Consider the following 18,881-nt stretch of genomic DNA (forward strand, 5'->3'; position numbering starts at 1 on the left):
GTCTTCTTGCCTGTGCAGACCAGGTCTCTGTTCTCATCCTTAGCTCAAATGCACAGGGACAGGGCTGGATGGGGTCTGCCTGACAGCAGCATCCTGAGGCCAGGCCTGAGGTCAGATTTCAGGGCTCCTTTCACTGTCTCACATTTTATACAAGTCTCCAATTCTGCTTATTTCATGAACAAACCATTTTGAAATGAATTTATTTTCTTTTAAAGTATGTGCATGTTTCTGTGTGGCAGTATATACACATGAGTTCATGTGGCTGACAAGGCAAGAAGACAGTGTTGGAGTCCTGGAGCCAGCAGCTAGTCACCAGATAAGGGTGTTGGGGATCAGACCCTGGTCCTCTGTAAGAGTGGAATGCACTCAATGACTAAGCCAGCTCTAGCCCCAGGCAGCATTTTGACCCTAATCCTGTCCTTTCATGTAGCCTAGCTGTCAGATAGTTCAGAACCAACATTGGGGAAAATGGTAAGCTTGAGGCTATGAGGCCCTAAACTTGTTTAAGCCTAAGCTTGTCTCTTTCCTCAGGTTCCCTTCTACCTGTGAATCAGGAGAGTACAGAGTCAAGAAGCCCTGGTAATTGCATCACATGATACAATTATCTGCAGGGCCCAGTGGGCTTTGGGTACAACATTTGAGCTCTCAGAGACTGCATTGAGACTGAACCAATGCCTAGAATCTGATGGAATTAGGTAAGGGATGTCATGGGCTCAAACTTTCTGAGATGCTGGGGAGATAGAGAAGGAAACATAATATTTCTAGTGGGAAGTGTGGAGGGGAGAAATACCAAGGGCAGAGAAGGATAAAATCAAGGACAGGGGCACACCTGCCATCTTCTGAAGATCTGAGGACCATCTTTCAGAAACACCTTTGAAGAAGCCCAGGGTCCTGATAATGCTCAGGAGGAAGTGGGCTGCTGGTCCAGGGCCTCATGTCTGGTGAGTCCCTACCTTGAGTCTGCATCATCATCCATAGCCCTTCATTTTAGCTTCTGTGTCATCACGTGGACAAGGACAGAGATTCCCTGTGTCCTGGGTATAGGTGAGAGACCCAGAGAGTCTGCAACCCATTGACATCATACATGCCTTTCTTGTACAGACTCCTGCCACTGAGGCTGGCTGTGTGCACACCACACTGTTCTAATGACTTCTCCTTCTTTTTTGTCATCATCAAAGTCATCATCATCATCATCATCATCATTATCATTCTTCTTCTTCCTTCTCTTCTTTCTTTTCCTCCTCCTCCTCCTCCTCTTCTCCTTTTGTTTTATATGCATTCGTGTTTTTGAGAACTTAGTGGCATTTCAGTTGTGTTTTAATAAATAAAGACTGCCTAAAGAACTAAGAGTAAAACAGTCCCATTGTTTAGCTTTATAGACCAGATTTTGGTAATACACACCTTTAATTACAGTAGCCACTCTAGTTGCCACAAAAATCGGGTGGTGCATGCCTTTAATCTCAGCCCTAAAGATGAATATAAGATGGGAAGAGACAGCTCTCAGACACAGTCTCCTTCTGTGATTCTGAGAGGCAGGATCTGGCATTTCAGACTGAGGTTGAGGTAAGAGCCAGTGACTGTCTGTTTTGCTTTTCAGTTCTTCAGGTTGAACCATAATTTCTGACCCTGCATTTTTATTAATTGTGTTTCAACTTATGTCTATATGAAAGTGTCAGATCCAATGGAACTGAAGTTACAGTCAGTTGTAAGATGCCATTTGGGTACTGGGTATTGAACTTCAGTCCTCTGGAAGAGCAGGAAGCATTCCTGACTACTGAGCCATCATCCCTATCCTGACTACTGAGCCATCATCAATATCCTAACTACTGAGCCATCATCCCTATCATAACTACTGTGCCATCATCACTACCCTAACCACTGAGCCATCACCACTATCCTAACTACTGAGCCATCATCACTGTCCTAACTACTGAGCCAACATCATTGTCCTAACTACTGAGCCAGAAAACTAACTCCATGTAAAACCTAAGAGGGCTTGAAAAGGAATTCTAGACACAAATATAGAGTTTAACACAGCTTTTTGCTGTTTGCTGGCAGGGTGGCACAGAGAAATTTTCCTGACTCAGCAGCCATAGCAGGAAAATAGCTGTGCAGTTTTAAAATGTGGCTTCCTGGGCTGTGCCACCTGGACAAACTCCAGCTATAAAGCATTTTAATGACATTGTGGGCCCCAGGTGTTTCTTTGTCCACTAGGGTTGGAAGGAAAGTGGCTGAGACCATGCTTGTGACTCAGCACTCCCTGCCTGGGCAGTCACCGGAATCAGGTTTACTAGGTGTGCACAAGCAGGAGAGCATGGCAGATTTCTGCAGACAAACAGAGATATGTTTCCAGGCTGCGCAGTGCTCTGCCTGGCAGATTTGTCTATAACTCAGATAAAAAAGCTCATTCTCAGAGTTAAAGTGCTGAGTGTGGCTCCTTCCTGGAGACCCCAGAGCTAGCAGAAATGGTACATCCACCATTTTGAAATTGAAGAGAGGTGGAGCCAACATCTAGAACAGCCTGCCACTCTGAGGCTCAGAGGCACAACTGACTCAGGGGCACAGGTGGCTCTGCCATGTTGGACTGGGCAGGGTAAGCAGGCAGTAAGTGCATTTGACCTGGGATTGTTGCAGCAGCTTAGATTCTTAAGAGCTTAGCATTTTAAATGCTCTTCAAGACAGTAGAGAATTAAAGACAATGCAATAGGACAGATTCAGACATAAAAGACCTCTAAATGGGACATACTGCTATATGTACATTTATATGTACACAGGCTTGGGAGAAAGAAAAAAAAGTATAAAGTTAATGCCTTAAGAAAAAAAGGGAAAGTCTTTAAAGATACAGAGCACAGATAGTTATAGATTAAAAGAAATAAAAATAAGCCATGTAAAAATGGAAAATACACAGAGAGTCTAGATTATGTTTATTGTGTTTTCTTTGAATTTTTTTTACTGTGAAGGAACTAAATACAGAGAGACATTTCAATGTGTGATCTGCTAAGCTAAACCAGCATGTATGTTCTAAAGGTATCATGACTGGACACACGGCGGCGGCGGGCAGACCGACGCACGGCGGCGGCCAAATTTGGGTCTAAGGAAAGAGGTTCTTCTTTTGTTTTCACAGAAGATGAGACCCTGTGGATTGCTTCTAAACCAATATAGTATGATAGAGCACACCCTCCTGAAAGGTTTCTGTAAACACCCTCAAAAATTTACTTCATTCAACTACAGACTGAGATGAACCTAGCACATAGGATACACCATAAAGAACCTGATTAACTGTGCCCCCATACACCACGAAGCAGTTTGGAGAGAAAAAACTGCACCCATATTCCTAAATATTGTTTATAAATGCTCTTTTAAATTTAAAGGTAGATGTGATATAAACATGGATAATTTGCATTGATATGGATTTGCTTTATTGATATAAATTTAAGGTCAATTTTGTTTATGTATATGTATTTCTGATCTTGATTAAGGTATTGTGATTGTGTAGTTCATTTAAAAATGTAATGTATAATTAGGAAATATAGGTTGTTAATGGATAATCATTGATAATAGTCAAGCTTGTAGTCATGTTAGATTTTCTAGATTTATAGAGATATATTTTACTTAGATAGGCATTCTTCATATCTTTCAAAGACTACAGAATATTGCATTTAATGATTTAATAATTTAGGGATTTTCATGACAATGAGACATGTCTGCTCTTGGAGCACCAACCTACTTCAAGAGGAAGATGGGCATCGAAGAGTTTCCTTATGGAGTTTGTTAGTATTTTCATGGTGTTTCAGATTGCCTGGATATTTTATTTTAACTATTAGTTGGATTTAACATTTTCTTTGGCCAATGAATCTATTTGTTTTATGGTATCTTCAATGCCTGAGATTCTCTCTTTCATCTTTTGAATTCTGTTGTTTATGCTTGCATCTTCCATTTCTGCAAGGGAAGATTTTATTTCCTCTTTAAGTGCCAAAATCATCTCCATAAAGTTATTTTTAGTATCATTTTCTTCTACTTCATCTATGTTGGGATGTTCTCAACTGTAGAACCACTTGTTTCTGGTAGTGTCATATTGCTCTTTCTGTTGTTCAGCATATTCTTACCTTGTTGTCTACCCATCTCTTCCTCCAATTAATATAGGTGGAACTTATTCTTCAGGAGGTCCCTCTTCCTTCAATTGATTTGACTGGGAGCAGTGGCTCCAATGAACATTCATTTAGTTGCAAGCATGGCTGAATCACTGGTGCTCATTCCTTCAGGTCCAGATGGGTCCAAGGTTCAGATGGTAGCGCCTCCTGGTGCAGGCCGGGTCACCCCTCCAGTGGTCACTTCTCCTAGTGCAGGGAGTATCACGTCTCTGGTGATTGCTGCGCTAGATGCCAGTGGGGTTGATGCTGAGTCTCTGGAGATTGAATAGTTTCTGGAGACCTCTATTGACACCATGGTTTATGGCAGGTGGTGATGCTGTCTCCTCACGTGACAGGCTTTGAACCTACCCTCTTAATTTGTTCTCTTATTTAGTAACAATCATCAACATGTTATAGACTAAAGTCACTCATGGAATTAAAAATAAATTTCAGGTTTGAGTGTAGTTCAATGGTAGAATGTTCAACCTATCATGAATGTGGCTTTAGGGTTCATCTTTAACACTGAGGAAGAAAACATAATGACTAAGACCCCATCAACACCAATTTTAAGTCATTGAGTCTGGGCTGGAGAAAAACGTTGGATACTTTAACATTATGAGGAGTTCTAATGCATAGTCATCAGGTGAGATCTCTGCCTCCTAAGGAGTGGTTCATGGACCAGAAGCTCAGTATCTGCCTCAGTCATCCAATGAGCTATCCAGACTCCAGAGATAGGGAGTACTGTCTTGTCTCCAGCAGAGGAACAAAAGAAGTGTGGTTGTATCTAAATCTGGTGCCTTCAGGGTCAGAAGAAGGCATGAGAAGTCCTGGAACTGGAGTTACAGATGGATGGGAGCTACAATGTGAATGCGGAGAATAAACCAGAGTTTTTTGAAAAGCCATCTTTCCAGCCCTTAGGTTTTAAAAAAATTACATTTTATTTATGCATGTGTATATGCAGACACTCTTGTGACACCCAGGTAGAGAGCAAAGGACAAATTTTGGAACCTGTTTTCTTCTTCCATCATATGGTTGTTGGCGATTGAACTCAGGTCATCAGGTTTGGAAGCAAGTACAGTTAGTTCCTGAACCATATTGTCAGTCCATTGTTTTACTGTTGTTATGAGTCATTCCCACCTCAGTCTCAAATGTTAACTGGAGAACTGGTCATTTATATTGTACAATATTTTAAAATATCAACCACAACAATATCATATAATAAAATCCATTTTTATTTTCATCAGTAAATTTAACAAACTATAACATGGTAGAAATGAACAACTAACAATTGGCAGATGAGGGCCTCAGACATCATGGCAGAAGGTCATGGGGCAGTTATGTTTTTCTTTGTTCACTCTGGGTTTGTTGGGTTTTCCCTCTGAAAGTAGACAAGATCATTTATGTGATGGCTCTCAAGGTTTGTTCCCATCTCTATCTCAAGTATTTAGTTGATCAAAGCAAGCCTGGCCTCTTATGCTTGTGAAATCACAACTATATGAGCACCACAGAATAAATTCAATTTTGATCAAATACATATTGGTCAATTCTGAAACGTACAAGGTAGCAGAGATGGAAAACAAACAATTAGTAGACAATACTCTTAGAAGTCATGGCAGGGGGTCTTGTGATAATTACCTGTCCCTCTTCATTGGTGGATGTGGTAGATGCTGTGCCTGCAAGACAGAGAGTTAATTATTCAGGGGGGGGGTCTTTTATTTTGTGACCAAGGTGTTTTTATTGCCTTCTAGATATTTCTATCTGGATGTACCATTGTTAAAATCAAGCTGTCTTCATGGAAATTGACCCCCATGTGCCCCACAGTGACTCAAGGAAACATTTAGATCGTCTTTTACTGCCCTGATGATTTTCATAGTAAGCTCAGATGAGGGATTCCACTTAATTGCCTGTAGCTTCCAGACACACTGAAGGATGGTTTCTCATGTTTTTCTATCCCCCCAAGCAGTAAGCCCTGTCCTACACTTTGTTAGAACTCTCCTCCTCTATGACCCAGCTCAGTGAAGACCATTCCATGACACAGATTTTAATTCGAAACCCAGAAATAGCCATCACATCCCTTAAGCATCATTTCCTGCAGACTCCTCTCCCCACAGTAGTAACTGCAGGTAGGGTATGAAGGTGTAGTCTTTCACTGGCCATGCTCAGCCAATATTCAATGAGAAGACTTTTTTGTTTCATTGTGAGGATAAAACAGGGAAATACCATGTGAGATATATGACAGAAAGATTCATATACACTATGTCAAAAGAAATAGATTCAGCTGCCAAGGAAGCCTTCTGATTTTCCGAATTCAGAGGGCTGATATAAATGAAGAACAAAGACCTTATTTCAAAATATTTCTCTTCTTTTACTTTTATTTTTGGGTAGATGGATTTGAGACAGGCCTCACTCTGTAACCTGTCCTGGAACTCACTACAGAGTCTAAGCCATCCTTGATTTCTGAGCAATCCCCCTGAGAAAAAGAGTAAGTCAGTCTATTGGTACATCATATCTCCAACAGGATAAAATTTAATAAATTTTCTCAAATGTTTGTTTCTGCTGTTATCTACAGACACATAATGCAAATGGTCTTTTTTTTTGTAGTCCCAGTTCAATTGAAAATGAAAGTTGCCTTGGGAGTTGGAACGTGGTTGTCTCCTTCTCTAAATGGAAGCCTGTTTGTTAAAATTAGAATCTCTGCCTCAGGTCAGAAGAGCCACTTGATTTAGGACACAAAGAAAACCAAAATTTAGGGACTATTTTATCACCACTAACCTCATAATTCTTTGGTTTTATTTTGACTTGTTAAGAGCTTTTCTTTTTTTAAGAGCTTTTCTTAAGGTATAAATATTATATCATAATTTATAAGATTAATGTATATTTTAAATTTTTGTTAAGATATTAATGGACATATAGAATAATAACGAATTCCAGAAACAGGCTTTATCTAGCCTCCTGTACATGGTTTTGTGTGTGAGTCTCTATCAGGAAACTAGGAATTAAGTTTTTGAACTCTAGATGAATATAACAAAGTATGGATGGCCCTTTTAACTATTTGAGATCTGCTGCATATGACATTTAAAATGTTTAAACTTTCTGCAGAGAACCAAGACCATGCCTACCACCTACCTTTGAAGTCTCCCAAAGAGGATGGGCCCCCACAATGACAATTCCACCAGGACTATGATAACACCATTAAGCTGAAAAACACCACCTGAAGATCGGCTTTGGACTACAAACTGCTCAGGATCATTTTGACATGGCCAACTGAGATGATCCAGCCTAAAAGACTGCTCTAGCTACAACTTCAAATAAAGCCTGTACTTCCCCACTGTGGAGAGTCTGAACAACAAATGATACGGCTTCCTTTCCCCAGACTTGAAAAGTAACCCAATTTTTTATTCAGGATTCTCTAAAGATGCCATTGCCCTCACACAGCAGGAAGTAAAACAAAGAGTATGATGCCCACATTCGCAAGAGGTGGGGTGTGTCATTTTCTTCATTGGGTTATGGATATTTGTCATAGTTTATTGTGAATGATTAGAAGTTGTTATTGGTAATGGTCAAGAAAGAAGTTGAACTAAGGAGATTACATTCGGAGTTCCTGTTTTAAAAAGAAAAAGTGGATATAGATATAATAGGATAAGGGTAGATTATTGCATCTACTTTTTAAAAAATAAACTCATTGAGGCTGGAGTGATAGATCAGTGGTTAAAGTGCTTGTTACAGAAACATGAGGACCTGATTTTAGATCCCAGAACCCATGATGTGAAGTCAGACACTGCAGTGTTGGGGCCATGAGAGTTACAGCAGGTATCTAATGTCATTCAGATGTCAGACCACCAGACACATGGTCATTTGTTGGAGGATTAATCTCCCCTGTATGGCTGGTTCTTGGATGTATAAGAAGCAGGCTGAGGAAGCCAGTAAGCAGCTTTCCTCCATGACCTCAGCTTCAGTTCCAGCCTCAGGTTCCTATCCTGATGTCCCTTCATGGTGGATTATAAACCGTAAGATAAATTAATCTTCTCTTCCCCACATTACTTTTGGCCATGGAACCCCAGCAACAGAAAGCAAGCTAGTACTCATGGGAGGAGACAGCAATGTTAACAGAGTCAACGAGAATAGACCATCAGATGAAGAGGGACTTGAGTTTGACCAAGTCAGGCTTTCTTGAAAACATCTGTCACTAGGTCCTAAGGAACGAACACTAGATGTTTGTTTCAGGAGTCTAACTGAGTTGTTCACTGAGTTGTTCTCTTTTGTCTTTAATATGCAAGAGAGAAAGTGCCCTAAAGCTGACAAGCTCCCCTTGATTCCTGAGATCAGACTTGGGTCATAAGATTAGGTTGAAAGGGTCGCCTCTAACTGAGTAAAGTCCTGCCTGGGCCACTCTAGCACCTGGTGGTGATCTGCATTCATATTTTTGCCTAAAGGATGCCTACATGTGTCCCCAGAGCTCTCAGGACCAGTGGCCTTATCTGAATTCCTAGCCTACTCTGGACCACATTGCCTTTCACAAAACAGCCTCCCTGTATATATCTGATGGCTCGTCCCTGCTGGCTTCTCATGAATACTCAGGAACAGCCTGTCTCCATTCCCTCCCATTTTTGAATTCCTTCCTGTATTTTCTCTCTCTATTTCCCCTACTTCTGTTTCATGTTTTCCATCGGATTACCAGTACATGGACAAGAACACAGACTTTGCCTCCTGAGTGCCTGGATTCTTGCTTTTGATTTGACCCTGTGAACACTCCACACATGGTCTCTCTTAAGTTTAGCTTCCTCCACTATAAACTGGGCATCTGAATGATACCAATACTTCGTACCAGCTGGGGTTGACTAAAATCAAAAGTAGACGCAAAGTAGTAAACTAGCAACATGGTTCCCTCTGCCATTGTCTGTTATTCTTTCTGTTCTCATTTCCTTTCCTCTTCCTTTCTCTGTCTCAAAGAATCCGTGTGATCTCCCGACACCTCTACCACTCTCTTGCTGTGCGTCATCTCCTATCTATCTTTCTTCTGGAATACTTTTGCTCTCAAACAACATTTCTCGTGTTTGAATCCATCTCCTCTAACATCAAGTGTGAGACTGTGACATACTAAGAAATGGTAGTTTTGGATCTTCAGTCCCTGTTCCTGGCCAGAGCTCCTCAAATCCTGGGTGAGTTCCCAAGTGATTAAGGTGAAAAGAGAGTCAGTCTACCCTTGAGCATAACCAGCCTTCTTCAGTAACACCACAGTGTATATTACAGAGGTGAAGTTTGGAAAGACATTAGGAATGAAGGGTTGGATGCCAGGGGAATAAACCATGATTACAGCATTGGAGCGCTGACCTCCTACATGAGAAGAGCTAGAATTTGACTTGATCGCATGGATAATAATGCAGGCATGATGAAACTTTTATTAAAAATCCCAAGTGACTGTTTAGAGAGATCTGGGGTTGACAAACTCCATCAGATAGTGCTGGAAGAAGAGTGGTGTGCCTCGGGAAGGCAAAAGAGGGTTGTGTTCTTTCCCCATTTGACCTCAGGGTGACTCTCTTTTATGTGGTCATTGATAGTGTGCATATGTGAGCAGAGAACAGAGGATGACCTTGGCTGTCATTCCTCAGGTAGCATTGACATCTTTTTATAGAGATGGAATCTATCACTTGACTAAACCTCATCAGTTTTCCTGAGCAGTAATCTCCAGGGAGCTGCCTGTCTTTGCCTCCCAGGTACTAGGATTACAGCTCCTGACCCTGTGTCTTGATCTGTTTTTGACCCAAGTTTAGGGGATCAAACTCAAGCCCCTGTGCTTCTATGTACTTTGACAACTGAGTCGTCTCCCTAATTTCCCTGAGCCTAGCTATTTTTAAGCTATAACTTTTCAAATAAATTTAATTGAACATTTCCTAGAGGCTCATGAGCTAAGCTAACAAGTTCTGTAGCTTAAGCACCACGGCAACCTCTGATTTATGCTGTTGACCAGAAGCATGGGTCACACCCATGTAACCAGCATCTGAAGTAGACTGCTGTCTTGTGGCACTGAAAGCTTTATCTGAATTTAATTGCATCCTAAGACACCTTGCTGATGTCTGGTGAGTTGGTTGATGTGGAAACCCCCAGTCATCACAAATCTGGTGTCAGAGACTGGTGTATATAGAGGCAGGCACAAAACAGGAACATTTCTCTTATATGGCATGTCTTCTATGATGCCACCATGGACCACACTGCTTCACCTTTCACTGTTCCATACTGGTCACCTCCTTCAGAGGCTTCTCTAAGTCACAATTATTTCTGAGTAGTCAGTCTCTTTCAATCTGTATACTAACATTGGTTTCAGGTTCCTTCATCATAGGTAGCAGGCTGACTCTTTGTTATCATGGTTACTCCGGAAGGATCCTACATCCTCCTAGAGGCTGGTCAGTTTAGATCTCAAGCACCGCCTCCTTCCAGGATTCGTGTATTAGGGGTCTGTCCCACAGAATGTCACCTACTAGGTGTTGATGGTACCTTTAATAGGCAGAGCTGAGCTGAAGGAACTTAGATCACTGGAGGTGTAACCTTGAAGGACACAGGCACATCCTCTCTTCCCTTGCTTCCAGGTCACCAAGCCCTAGGTTTGATGTTTTGCCCTGTCTTAAGTAATGAGGTCAAACCATTTGGGTTGAAGTCCCTAACATCATGAACTCAAATAAATTGACTTCCCAGATATCCATTTTGTTTTTGAGTGAGTTTTACTATGAAAAATTGGCTGGTCTCAAAATCACAATCCTCCTGCCTCAGAGTTTGTGTGTATATATTCTCCTGGGTAATTTGTCCCAGTACAGGAAAGCTAACACCAGGCTCATAGCCACTCCCCTCACTGCTTTCTCTGTTTTTCCCCTAATGGCATTCTGCTAAGGATCACCTTTATTTCCTAGTTTGTGTGGCGATTAAAAAACTCTTTCCAGGTGTAATTACCTTGTTCAAGACTGAGCTGTGAGTTCAGGTCCCCTCTATCAATTTCTTCCAAATGCAGTTCATCCTGTGGTAAGACTAAAGTGGGAGGGAGATGGAAGAAGAAGAGGAAGCCATTAGAGATATTTAGCAGGGACAAGGGGCAGCATTTCTGCATTACACATTTAGGAATTTCTGGTCTCCTGATCACTGCAAGTTCAATGTGTCCTACATAATGAAGTTCACCCATCACCTCCTGGGACAGAGAAGACTCCACAAGGGAGACTTTATGCTTCCCATAGAGAAAGGGGACACTCAAGGTCAAGACTAAAAATTTGAAGACACACTTGTGCTGTGTTCATATTCCAGTGTTCAGAGGGCAGAGAATGTAGATGTCAAAACAGAAAAAAAAATAGAATCTAAACATGGCTTCCAGGCTATCACAAGTGTAAGGAGAAAGAGGGGCTTTCCTGGATGGAAGATCAAGGATCTGGCACATACCAAAGGGAAGCTTGATGATGGGTAGGCTTTAAAGATGGGCAAGATGGGGTTGAAGAACAGGCTCACACATTGTTGATTTCTATGAGCATGTGGTACTAAGCTAAGATGGATCCTGCAACCAACAGCTGAGCTGTCACTCAAGGTGGGGTGTACTGAACCTGGTGGACTCCTATGTATAATATTATAAGGGCTCCACTGAAGAGACACAGCAGTGCTAACCTACTGGGACTGAGTTCCTCCTGTCCTCTTCTCCATAGCCTGATGCTGATGGGGACTCTCATTGTCTTCTCAGTCTAAATATCCAGCCTAGCAGACCTCTGGAGGGTGTCAATTGTAGCCCTTAAATATAAGTGTTATGATGATACATAACATGTTAAATTTTAAACTGCTATAACTCAGATTGTGCAGCACTGTATATGACACATGGTAGGTAATATATAGTTATTGAGGGGAAATAAGGACTGTGTTCTCCAAGGTTATACTAAACTCAATTACCATTTTTAAATCTTTTAAAAATGTGTTCCAAATCAGGGTATGCCTCCATATTTTGCTTACAGAACAATAACCTTAGAGCCTCCTGTCATGTTTCTCTTCCAGTCCTTTCAAGACTTTGTAGACCACTTTTTGCACAGGGATCAGGTTTGTACAGGATTCTTGATAATCCTTTAAAGATATTTAATGGAGAAAATTTAAGTGCAGACTTCCAGGTCACAGAAGAACCCTAGGAAACAATTATAGTTAGTGTACCTCAATCCACAACAGACATATCTTCTATTAAAAAGTTTTATATTTGCATGGCTACATCATGAAACAAGTGCATATTTTCTCTGTGAAAATACTAGCTAGTGATTTTGAGTTCTAACCATCATTTCTATGACATGTAGGAAGGGCCACTTTCTATAACAAAGGAATGCTAGGGCTAAGGGTTTACAATGGGCCTGGTGAGATGGTTCAGTGGGCGATCGTATTTGCTGCTCCTGCAGAGGTCTTGGGTTCAATTCCCAGCACCCTCATGGTGTTCACAACCACCTGTAACTCCAGTGTCTGGGGATCAGGAGCTCTCCTCTGCCATACAAAGGCACCAGGAATACTGGTGGTGCATAGGCACACATGCAGAGAAAACACTTGTGTACATAAAATAAAAATGAATAGGTTCAAAAAAATCACTCCAAAAGAGACTCTGTAGGTATTATGTTCTCAGAGCTAGGGTTTAAAAATAGATATTAATTAAAATAAAATGTGTCCAATGAAATATCATTAAGTCAGTTCAATAAAATTATTCAATAGTAAATTAAAAACACTTTGAGTTTTAGATTGTTTAGTTTCATTTTAATGGCATAATTTACATGGTGTAAAATGCATAAGACATTGCCCATCATTGGAGAACCCCTGTTCTGCTCTGGCTTGTCTTCAACAATACTCACCCTGATTCCAGAAGGGACCATGGAACACCTTCCCCTCAGACAGAAGCAGAACTATCTATCTCCTGAGGCCTCTGCTTCTCCTCCCCTTGATACAATGAGAGAACACTTCCAGAAATATTTACACGATACATGGTGTTCCCCAGAAAGGCAGATTCTAAACCTGAGTCCAGAATTCTGATTTATAATTCATGAATTTATTATTGAACTAATATCTCTACAAAATGCTATGAAAACTTTGTCAATAATTCTTTGTCCAGGGGCTGGAGAGCTGACTCGAGGTTACGAGCACGTGCTGATCTTACAGAGGACCCAGGGTGATTCCCAGCACCCACATCAGGGGTCTCACAATTGCCTATATCTCCTGTTCCAGGGAATCTGGAGATCTTTACCGGACTCTGTAGGCACCAGCACCTATGTGAACACACACATACACACACACACACACAACACGAGCAGAGAGATGAGAACTTTGTTTTAAAAATAACTTCATCTTTTTATTTTTATTATTTTAAAGTCCAATTTTAAATTAAACTGCCAGTCATCCAGTTTGGTTCAAGATATCAAAGTGTAACTTAATTTGGAGTTTTTTTTTTCTGGGTCAGGATGTAAGGAAACTTCACTTACTTCATACTGTTTATCGCTGATGACATTGTTGTCACAGAGGACATCCAGAAAAGGAAATAAATCTTTTATTGCATCTGAAATGTCCAATTTAAGTACTCTGAAGAGCTGGAATATAGATTCTGTGTTCTCGTGTGCTGTGGACATCCTGGAAGGAAATACAATGGGGAAATGGTTATCAGGACTTGGATTACATGCTTGTGGAAATGAAAGAAAGACTATAAAGAACTAACACACATTAGATAGGTGGTCTTGAGTTAACCCCAATAAATAAAATGAGTTAACTCCACTAAATATCCACATTCTGGGTTCAAGTGAGAGAGAACCTGCCTTGTTATAAAAGATGGATAGAGATGGACAAAGACTCCCAGCATCAATGTCTGACTTCTACACACATGTGCACATTCATACAAAGGAGACAGAGACCCACATTGGAGCACCGGACAGAAATCTCAAGGTCCAAATCAGGAGCAGAAGGAGAGAGAGACTACGAGCAAGGAACTCACGACCGCGAGGGGTGCACCCACACACTGAGACAATGGGGATGTTCTATTGGGTACTCACCAACGCCAGCTGGCCTGGGTCTGAAAAATCATGGGATAAAACTGGACTCGCTGAACATAGCAGACAATGAGGACTACTGAGAACTCAAGAACAACAGCAATGGGTCCTACTGCAGGTACTGGCTCTGTGGGAGCCTAGGCAGTTTGGATGCTAACCTTACTAGACCTGGATGGAGGTGGGTGGTCCTTGGACTTCCCACAGGGCAGAGACCCTGATTGATCTTTGGGCTGACGAGGGAGGGGGACTTAATTGGGGGAGGGGGAAGGAAATGGGAGGCGGTGGCGGGGAAGAGACAGAAATTTTTAATAAATAAATAAATAATAGTTAAAAAAAAGAATTCCCTGCATCTCAGGAAAGTCTCTCACATGCTAGGTTTGTAAGTCAGAGTTGGATGCTCTAACAGTATAAAGGAACTTTGGGTCAGACAGCCTGATGTCCCTGTAATTAGGTAACATTTCATCTTTCTGAAGTCTTTGATGAAGTTGGATTTTAATTAATTCTTACATAGCAAGTTCTTTTGTTACATATAATTTTACTATGTTAAAATTAAAGCCTTTTTTAGTTGAACAAAAAGGGAGAAATCTTGTGAAAGAATCCTTTCACATACTTAAGATTGTCACTCACATTGGTTTAATGAAACCTGTTGGCCAGTAGGCAGGCATTTATTATAGATGGGGCAGACAAAATAGGAGAATGATGGAAAGAAGGTCAGAGTCAGAGCAGGTGCTAGCCAACCACCAAGGAAGCAGGATGTGTCAGAAATGAGGAAAAATTCACGAGACACGTGGCAAAACATTGATAAGAAAAATGAATTAATTTAAGAGAGTCAGGTAGCAATCAGCCTGAGCTATCAGTTAAGTATTTGTTATTTATATTAAGTCTCTGAGCCAGATACTTTGGATGTGGCTGCTGGTTATGTGGGAGCAGGTAGTTTGGAGAGGGAAGTTCTGCCTACACTGACTCACTCCGTAGCCCATACTGGCCTGGTATTTACTCTATAGACCAGTATTGCCTCAGACTGACAGAAATGCTCCAGTTAACCTCTCAGGTGCTGAGATTCCAGGAAGGAACCACCTCTTTAAAATTCAGGCAATTCACACCATGTTCTGTATTCCTAGAGTGTTGTAAGATGTTCATTTGTGTAGATGACTTCTAGAGGATGACAAAAGTAGGATTTTTGTTATTTTATTTTAATAATTTTAACTAAAAATTTATGCTTCCAATGTAAATATGCATACTTTAATAAGCATTGGAGAAAAAGCATGTTAGAGAGCTGTCTCAGGAATTAAAGGCACCCAGAGGATCCATAAAGTTGTCCTCTGACCTCCATGTGTTCTAACATGCACACACACATACACAAACAATACATACACATGCATTGTATGACCATCATGCCCACTCATGCTTCATACGTACACACACACACAAACACTCAACATGCACACATACTCACTAAGTATAATAAAAAACTGTAGCAACACTAATAATACTTTTTTAAAAACATAAAAAGGCTTTCAAGAGAAGAGAGTAAGCTAGTTGGTGGTGGCTCACACCTTTAATTCCAGAACTTGGAAGAGGGGCAGGGAAATCTCTGTGAGTTCAAGTCCAGCCTGGTCTACACAGCAATTTTGAGAAAAGCCACCACTACACAAGGAAACCCTATCTTGAAAAATCAAAAACCAAAACTAAAGAGCAGGGAAAAGCAATATTTGATATGCATGCCTAGTCCTCTGGAAGAGAAGCCAGTGCTCTTAACTTCTGAGTCATCTCTCCAGCTCTCTGATTTCTCAAACTTGATGAAAGGTTTTAAGAGAAGACTAAAAACACAAAACAACACACTATTGGTGAAAGGACAATCCAGAAGACAGAACAATAGAAAACATCCAGATAACATATAATAAAGACATTATAAATAAAAATAATTCAGGAAAGAAAAATCAGAGACAGTCTGGATATGGAACCTGCCTCATCCCTTTAGTCCTAGAGAGAGAAACACTGGTGCACTTGCATGAAAATGTCAGAATGAAACCCGTTCCTCTCTGGGATGGAGTTATAGCTTGGTGGTCAGAGGATCTGAATTCAATCCCCAGCATCCACATAGTGGCTTACAGTCATTTATAACTAAATTGTTAAGGGATCTAACACCCTCTGTGCCATATGTGCACACCAAGCACACATGTGGTGCACTTACATACATACAGGTAAAACACTTATACACATGAAGTATAAATAATAAAACATTTTTCAAAAGAAAAGAATCCCAATACTCTGTAAGATAATGGGATGAAGAAAAGAGGGAGGAAAGGGGAAGTGAGGAAAGATACAGAAATGGAGAGAATAAGAAAGTAATATATGGAGAAATAGTGACTGGGGATTTCCCAAGTGGATAAATGATATCAACCTAAAAACCCAGTAAATTTTAAATAGGATCAATAAAAAATCAACAATAAAAGTAAAGACAGATTACAATAATGAAGTAAGAAAAAATCTTAAGGAGGAAAAAACAACCCTTATAGGTTGCTTCCAGAACATAGGCCATTAACTGTGAAAATGGGCTTCAGACAATCGATGGCCACCAGAACTGTACTGAGAGAAGATTCGAGCAACCTCTATTTCCTCTCATTGTTGAGAAAAATCTGGCATAAGTGGCACGGACATTAGAGGAACATGTTTAGATCCTGGATTACATCTCGTGGAAAGCTAAACGTGCTGTGAGTGGCCCAGGTCCAACCATCAGTGAGGTGGGCTGTAAACCACAGCAAGCAGACAGTAAAGAAAGGACAGCAGGCTGGAAGATGCAGGAGGACCTCACTTGGAAGAATGACCAGAAAACATTAGGAAATTGTCCTCAAAGCACCTCAAAACTGATATAAACTGGGGAGAAGATGGGCAGGAAGTTAACAAACGCAGCCTACAGAAGAGCTTACACAATCTTGTTGATAAACTAAGACCCCCGTAAGATCCGTTTTACCCCTCATACAATCTGTTTTCTTAATACCTTTAAATTAGGGAATAGAGAGGTGGCTCAGTGGTTAAGAGCACTGGCTGCTTTTCCAGAGGACCCAGGTTCAGTTCCCAGTGCTCACATGTTGACTCACAAGTGTCTGTAACTCCTGGGAGCCTAACCATACTATAGCTTTCCAGGACACCAGGCATGGTATGATACACAGATGTACATGCAGGCAAATCATCCATACACATGAATTAATAATATAATTTTAAAAAACTAAATCAGGATTAGGAAGCTGACTCCGTGGATTGACTCACCAATATAAAGATGTGAGTTCAAATTCCCATAACTCACAAAAAGTCAGATACCACAGGCATGTCTGCAGTTCCAACAACGTCTGCAGCTCAATAGGAGGTGGGAACAGGAGAAGCCCTGCAAGCTTCACCATGCAACCAACATAGTGGGCACAGAGGCAAAGGAGAGAACCTGCCTCACATGGGATGGGAGATGAGGACCAACACTCAAAGTTGTTCTCTGATCTATGCACATGTGCCATGACACACACACACACACACACACACACACACACACACACACACACACCACTTTTAACCTTAGAAATGCCAAAAAACAAACTTTACTAAAATTTTAAGTCCTTGTCATATAGGAAGAGTTGGAGACTGCCCTTATGAATGGAAAGCTAAAAATCAGACAGAGGAAAGCACCAGGGGTAGTGAGAACTGGGGTGCCTAACGGGGTTCCAGTGCCTAAAATGGAAACAAAAAGATAGAAACTTTCTCTGAATATAGACTAAGATCTATTACGCAAAGACCATAGAACTGTGGTCAAAAGAAATGAAACAAAAACTCATGTCAGGCCTGATGGTGCAGTCCTGTAGGCATAGCTACTTAGAAAGCTACAGCAGAAGAATTATAGTTCAAGGTCAGTCTGGGCGAAATTAAAAAGTAAAAAGAGGACTGAGGATATAGCTCAGTGGTAGAGAACTTGCCTGGTAAACAGAAACTCTAGATTCCAACCCAGGTTCTGCAATCAGAGACACAAAACCACAAAAATGATTGATTTTGTCAGTGCCCTCCAGTATCAATTTATTTGTGGATGCTTTTTCTTACATGAGTGATATTAAATTTCAATTTTAGCTTTGTAGAGGACAGAATTCACCAAACACAAATGCGATGTAGTCACACAGGTGGGTCATACCCACAGTTCCCCGGGATATATAACATATGCACAGAAGAAGGAATAAAATCTGATTATTGTTCATGAAAATTAAACCAGTCCTAGGGGAGGGAATATCCCAGCCAGTGCACAGAAAAAGCAACCTATTTCATACTCGTGGAGTTTTGAAAAAAGAAAATGGCCCCTAAAGGAACTGGCACTATTAGTAGGTGTGGATTTGTTGGAAGAAGTGTGTCACTGTAGAGGCAGACTTTGAAGTTCTTTTTTATCTAGCTTCACTCAGTGTGACAATCAACTGACTTCCTGTTGCCTCTGAGTCAAAATATAGGGCTCTCAGTTCCAGCACCGCATTTCCCTGCATGCTGCCCTGGTCCCCATCCTGATGATAATGCACTGAAGCCCTGAATGTGTAAGCGAGCCACCCCAATGGAAGGGTTTTCTTTAGAAAACTTGGCTGTTTCATGGAGTCTCTTCACAGCAATAAAAGATCCGAACTAATACACCACTTAATACGTAGAATGCAAATGAACACACATCTCTGTCACCTCTGCAGTCTCGGGCAGAGAGAGGGGAGAC

General features: G+C 41.0%; 1 long non-coding RNA gene across 4 annotated transcripts in view; it reads right to left on the reverse strand.

The window, feature by feature from the left end:
• Window positions 1–5,341: 5,341 nt before the first annotated feature.
• The window catches only part of LOC126495635 (uncharacterized), an 18,435-nt gene continuing 4,895 nt past the window's right edge, over window positions 5,342–18,881 (reverse strand). The window contains exons 2-6 of one of the 4 annotated variants that reach the window (XR_007590200.1): window positions 13,598–13,742; window positions 12,045–12,270; window positions 11,073–11,147; window positions 5,766–5,803; window positions 5,342–5,508 (exon numbers count right to left, since the gene is read on the reverse strand). This is a non-coding gene — a long non-coding RNA (uncharacterized lncRNA). The remainder of the gene's footprint in view (window positions 5,509–5,765; window positions 5,804–11,072; window positions 11,148–12,044; window positions 12,271–13,597; window positions 13,743–18,881) is intronic. The other 3 variants (XR_007590201.1, XR_007590199.1, XR_007590202.1) reach the window with 3 other exon arrangements.

The sequence above is a fragment of the Alexandromys fortis genome, unplaced genomic scaffold (genome assembly GCF_014885135.2).
Source record: "Alexandromys fortis isolate MF-2015 unplaced genomic scaffold, M_Fortis_MF-2015_v1.1 scaffold_528, whole genome shotgun sequence".
Classification (NCBI taxonomy): domain Eukaryota; kingdom Metazoa; phylum Chordata; class Mammalia; order Rodentia; family Cricetidae; genus Alexandromys; species Alexandromys fortis.